Here is a 5,000-nt window from a genome sequence, read left to right as displayed (position 1 = left end):
TGCATGGTGCCAAAGACGAAGGGAGCTTCGGGGCACATGCACCTTATCTCGGAGGAGCATTCGATGGAGGAACTAAGGCGACTCAATTTGCGGAGGCGAAGTTGGGTACAGAAGGCCTTAGCACGGGGCAAGAGGACGCAGAGGTGGGTACTCTTGAAGAATATGCCACAGTGTTGCCATTCGAGTTGCTATGAAGGAAGCAGTGTGCAGCGGAGATTGTGCTGGTAGGGGCAGAGGCCCAGGATCCAGGCAATGGTGCACAAATTACAGCGAAGTCGGTGGACTTCGGGAGCTACTAGGCGACGGACTGTCCTAGAGCGGTGCTTCATCTAGGTGTGACCCAAGAGTGGGTGGATGAAGGTCGATTGCCAAAGGAGCGAACAAAATCGAAGGTGGAGGAGACCCTGCGATGTATTGGCAGAGGCCACACATGGAGGGTTCACAATTCGAGTTTATTCCACAAGGATCAGAATGCAATGGAGATGTCACCAGGAGGCGACATGGTGCAGCGGATCGTGGTGGAACAGTTCGTGGCAATGCGACACACACGACATAGTCCCGTGAGGGATGAGATCATATGGAGGTATGATCGGGAGCTACTGGGAGCTCCGCTTTGGTGAACAACACGACGGCAAGAAGGGCTATGGATTCAAGGAGTGAAGGCCATGGTACCGCAGAGGCGGGTCTTCCGGGCATGCACCGAATTTTGCATCGGATGAAAACCTTGGTCATCAGCATATGGGGGCTGGGTTCCACCAAGGGAAAAGTTCGAATGCAAGTACCAGTGAGTCCCATGAGAGGGACTTGATCATGCAGAGGTATGATCGAAGCAGCTGGAGAGTTGGACTGCTCCAGAGCTCATATTCGCTTAAGGGAGCCCGACAAGTCAGAGGACAAGGTCGAGTAAGCGAACGTTGCTACCAAGGAAGCTAAGGAGAACAGAATCGGTGCAAACCCGACAATGTGATGGCAGAGGCCATGCATGGGAGTTGCAGTCTGTCTTTCCATCGACCAAACAGACTGCTTGGAGAACACAGAGGTGTTGAAGCAGGAGGTCGAAAGGGGCGAGGAAGCGACGATGAGTCCAGAGGGACTTAGCTACCCAAAATCAAGCATCAGTTAGAATGGAGGTGGACTTAGAGGAGTGCCACAGAGACATCTCTACTGATTGTGAAGGAAAGGGATACAGAGGCGAGGCGACGGATAGTAGGGCCATGGGCATGGCAGCGCCATGGTACCGCAGAGGCGGGACTTCCGTGCAAGTCATTGATCCCTTGCTCTCACGGAGGGAGAGCGCTTGGTCGTGAAAGGGGCCGAGGAGGTGGAGCATGCAGAGGCAATCTCCAAGTACCGAGACAAGGCTGAAGGGCAGAGGCCAAGAAACTTCGTAAGACCGGTGTCAACAAGTTTCTCATCAAGATAGCCGTAAGTGAAGGACTTCGGGTCATGCAAGAGTGCACGACCAAGGAACGAAGCAGGCAGTACGTGGTGCTGTACCTTTGCTACTCAGTGGAGTAGGCGGCAGGGTTGATGGAGAAGACGGTACAATCCCAGAGGCGACCTCATCTATCAGAGAATTACTCCAAGTTGGGGTGAAAACTTCCTGCATTCCAGAAGTTCAATGGCATTGAGAAGGTGAATCACAGTAGCTAACTCAACGCAAGGAGTGCAAACACTTCAAGTGCTTCAGAAGTGTGAGCAAAGAGCAGGCGAAGGCCAGTAACCAGCTTGATGCATGAAGTACAACCTCGAGGAGGCGGGCGAAGTCAAGTAACCTTTGCCTTCTCAACTCTTAAGAGAATGGGCGAAACCGAGTACCCCAGTTCTCTTATCTATCCAGCAGAGGAGCTCTGCACAAGTTCAAAGACCCTTCGAAGATAATGGAAGACAATAGTTGTCAAAATCCTCACCAACGGTGATCAGTGCTACTGAGAGTAGATTGTCCGCTTCATTTCCCAACGAAATGCCAATCGGAAGCGGAAGTGATGCGAACCTACTTGGATGTGACAACTAACTGAAAGAAGAGTCAATGAGCAGATTTTGTGGAGGAAGGACCCAAAACTTCAGAAGTTTGCGAGGCGATGCTCGTTAAAGCTCCAACAAGCATCCACCCAGTTCAAGCAGCATGTGGAAATTTTGAGAAACTGGCGCAGTAAGAATGGTCTTTTCCTTCATTTGGTGGATCCGCAAGAATCGACAAGGATCAACACAACTCAGCCAACCCCACACCAGAGTCAGAGTCATTGGCGAGTTGAAGCAGCATGGCGGATCAAAGGTTCGACTACTCAGAAACAGCAGCGGAGAGCAGCTGGGAGCCAGGAGGCGCATTGCAGCTGGAGCGGAAGATTGAAGACTCAACAAAGGCGAAGAGTTGCAGTGTTCACAAAGGCTTCGACGAGGACGTCGAAGGGATAAGTGGGGGAGAATGTAACGGACAAACTTCTAAACAAGATGTTGGATGTAATGCTTATGTCTGTCCGTTGTCTTTTGGCATGTTCATGCCTTGTATAGAATGTAAAGGGGCGGCCGAAGGCTTAATAGTCCCATTTTAGTTGGGTTGGTGGCCTCTTTAGGCTTGTAAATAAAGGTTGTGTCATGTGGACACGTTCGAGAGCTTTTCGGTCTGTAATGGACCATTTTACCCTTTGTTGTGCAACTATTCAGAGCTTGTAAAGTCTGTTTGTAATTTGCATTGTCTATGAAGTGTTTTTCGGACATGTTTGCTTGTGGATCCCGATTGAGGCGTTCTCTTTAACCCGTTCTCTCTTTTGTTGGTCCTAAGGGACAATGGGAGGCTTCGGGGAGGCTGACCTTTGCGGACGGACGCGCGAGGGTGCCGCACGCCTTAGGCAAAACCAGCTAAGGTCGTGACAGCTCGCCGCTCGCTCGCGCAGCCAAAAATGGCCAGTTTTGGCCCGTTTTGGCCAGTTTTTGGCCTGTTTTTGCGTTGCGCGGTGACCATCTTGAGCGGAGCAAAATGTCAGCCATCTCAGCACCCTGGAACCCCCCGAGTGGCACAGGGCTGGATGGGGCTTTCGTATAGCAGGGACGGTGATGCCTCTCGCTTCGCTCGCTGTCCGCCGCTCGCTGCTCGCTCGCGCAGCCAAAAATGGCCAGTTTTGGCCCGTTTTTGGGCCGTTTTGGCCTGTTTTTGGGCTGTTCTTGCGTCGCGCGGTGACCGTCGTGAGCGGAGCAAAATGTCAGCCATCTCAGCACCCTGGAACCCCCCGGGTGGCACAGGGCTGGATGGGGCTTTCGTATAGCAGGGACGGTGCTGCCTCTCGCTTCGCTCGCTGTCCGCCGCTCGCCGCTCGCTCGCGCAGCCAAAAATGGCCAGTTTTGTCCCGTTTTTGGGCCGTTTTGGCCTGTTTTTGGGCTGTTCTTGCGTCGCGCGGTGACCGTCGTGAGCGGAGCAAAATGTCAGCCATCTCAGCACCCTGGAACCCCCCGGGTGGCACAGGGCTGGATGGGGCTTTCGTATAGCAGGGACGGTGCTGCCTCTCGCTTCGCTCGCTGTCCGCCGCTCGCCGCTCGCTCGCGCAGCCAAAAATGGCCAGTTTTGGCCCGTTTTTGGGCCGTTTTGGCCAGTTTTTGGCCTGTTCTTGCGTCGCGCGGTGACCGTCGTGAGCGGAGCAAAATGTCAGCCATCTCAGCACCCTGGAACCCCCCGGGTGGCACAGGGCTGGATGGGGCTTTCGTATAGCAGGGACGGTGCTGCCTCTCGCTTCGCTCGCTGTTCGCCGCTCGCCGCTCGCTCGCGCAGCCAAAAATGGCCAGTTTTGGCCCGTTTTGGCCAGTTTTTGGCCTGTTTTTGCGTTGCGCGGTGACCATCTTGAGCGGAGCAAAATGTCAGCCATCTCAGCACCCTGGAACCCCCCGGGTGGCACAGGGCTGGATGGGGCTTTCGTATAGCAGGGACGGTGATGCCTCTCGCTTCGCTCGCTGTCCGCCGCTCGCTGCTCGCTCGCGCAGCCAAAAATGGCCAGTTTTGGCCCGTTTTTGGGCCGTTTTGGCCTGTTTTTGGGCTGTTCTTGCGTCGCGCGGTGACCGTCGTGAGCGGAGCAAAATGTCAGCCATCTCAGCACCCTGGAACCCCCCGGGTGGCACAGGGCTGGATGGGGCTTTCGTATAGCAGGGACGGTGCTGCCTCTCGCTTAGCTCGCTGTCCGCCGCTCGCCGCTCGCTCGCGCAGCCAAAAATGGCCAGTTTTGTCCCGTTTTTGGGCCGTTTTGGCCTGTTTTTGGGCTGTTCTTGCGTCGCGCGGTGACCGTCGTGAGCGGAGCAAAATGTCAGCCATCTCAGCACCCTGGAACCCCCCGGGTGGCACAGGGCTGGATGGGGCTTTCGTATAGCAGGGATGGTGCTGCCTCTCGCTTCGCTCGTTGTCCGCCGCTCGCCGCTCGCTCGCGCAGCCAAAAATGGCCAGTTTTGGCCCGTTTTTGGGCCGTTTTGGCCAGTTTTTGGCCTGTTCTTGCGTCGCGCGGTGACCGTCGTGAGCGGAGCAAAATGTCAGCCATCTCAGCACCCTGGAACCCCCCGGGTGGCACAGGGCTGGATGGGGCTTTCGTATAGCAGGGACGGTGCTGCCTCTCGCTTCGCTCGCTGTCCGCCGCTCGCCGCTCGCTCGCGCAGCCAAAAATGGCCAGTTTTGGCCCGTTTTGGCCAGTTTTTGGCCTGTTTTTGCGTTGCGCGGTGACCATCTTGAGCGGAGCAAAATGTCAGCCATCTCAGCACCCTGGAACCCCCCGGGTGGCACAGGGCTGGATGGGGCTTTCGTATAGCAGGGACGGTGATGCCTCTCGCTTCGCTCGCTGTCCGCCGCTCGCTGCTCGCTCGCGCAGCCAAAAATGGCCAGTTTTGGCCCGTTTTTGGGCCGTTTTGGCCTGTTTTTGGGCTGTTCTTGCGTCGCGCGGTGACCGTCGTGAGCGGAGCAAAATGTCAGCTATCTCAGCACCCTGGAACCCCCCGGGTGGCACAGGGCTGGATGGGGCTTTCGTATA

Source organism: Musa acuminata, unplaced genomic scaffold (assembly GCF_036884655.1).
Source record: "Musa acuminata AAA Group cultivar baxijiao unplaced genomic scaffold, Cavendish_Baxijiao_AAA HiC_scaffold_1136, whole genome shotgun sequence".
Taxonomy (NCBI): Eukaryota; Viridiplantae; Streptophyta; class Magnoliopsida; order Zingiberales; family Musaceae; genus Musa; species Musa acuminata.
The sequence above is the reverse complement of the archived record's forward strand: the minus strand, read 5'-3'. Positions refer to the sequence as shown.